Here is a 1418-nt window from a genome sequence, read left to right on the forward strand (position 1 = left end):
ATGACTGAAGAAGCTTCTCGAATGAGAGGTGGGACGTCCAGACTTTTCTTCCCACGCTCCTTAGGCTACAAGGACCTGGATGGATGACTGAGAACAAACATGTAGCCTGTATCATAAATAAGCATGCAGAACATATAGAAAGCTACATTAGAAACAGTCAAATTGTTGCTTAAATTTACACAAAATGTCAGAAATCTACAACATCATGAAACATTTTTCACCAGAACTGTAAACCTATTTTTTTATGATGTAACACAGCGGTCTCCAACCTTTTTTGCGCCACGGACCGGTTTATGACCGACAATATTTTCATGGACCGGCCTTTAAGGTGTCGCGGATAAATACAACAAAATAAAACTAGTACTGGTACCGAAAAAAAGAAGATTTATTCATAACACACGTGAAAAGACCCAGGAAAACCGAGTAAACGATAAAAACGATAACAAAATAACGCTGAAAACAGATAAAAACCCTGAAAACTAAACATTTCACACCTGAGCCTCAACTCTCGCGGCCCGGTACCAAACGACTCACGGACCGGTACTGGTCAGAGGCCCGGGGGTTGGGGACCGCTGATGTAGCAGGTTAACCCTCTGGGCTCCAGGGTATAACTGCTCATTATTTACTACAGTTTGATTTTACCTTTAACAATATTTTTGCCTCACATGTCTGAATTTACAGTTATTTTTTCATTGACACGTAAAAAAATAAAAACCAAGTAGGGAAAAAGTTCTATTTTTTACTGTAAAAACCTGTTTAGTGAATCACTTTCATAACTTGAAATGCAAATATAAACTGTAAATTTTATTAACTTATGCACACATGTTGTAAACAATAAAGTTATACGAAACTATTTACCCTGATTTGCAGCCACCCTATCAGGCGTCGTTTATATAACCATTTTAAACTACAATGAGAGAACAATCAGGTGTCACAGTTAAGATGATGCTCACCACAGGCCTGACAGCAGGAGGTGCATCACTCCGCGTTTACACTGCAATCTGCCTTTGGTGGCTTTTTAGCAGCAACTGTGATAGTGTTGTTCTGACACACAACAAAACAAAAACTACACCCTAACTACACCCTCCAAACACGCTACACATCACAAAACTCGCTCTCAGCGCCGTCATTCCCAAAATGTTTCTCTGTTCCTACCAAATAATTACCAAGTATCCTTTTTATTGGTCGACATGTTTACACTTGTCCACTAGTAAGAAAAGGTGGCATGTGATTTGGAGGTGTGGCATGTTGTTTGACCCCAGAGGGTTAATAACACTCACCTTCATCCCACAGTGTTGATTCAAAATGTGCTCTGGGACAATCACAGGCATCGGTTGCTACTGACAACAAGAAATTAAGGTATGGGCTGAACCATTTTTTAGTGGTTTGTAATATATTCAGTTTGAATTTATATTCAG

Source organism: Neolamprologus brichardi, chromosome 4 (assembly GCF_056152115.1).
Source record: "Neolamprologus brichardi isolate AB-2024 chromosome 4, ASM5615211v1, whole genome shotgun sequence".
NCBI lineage: Eukaryota > Metazoa > Chordata > Actinopteri > Cichliformes > Cichlidae > Neolamprologus > Neolamprologus brichardi.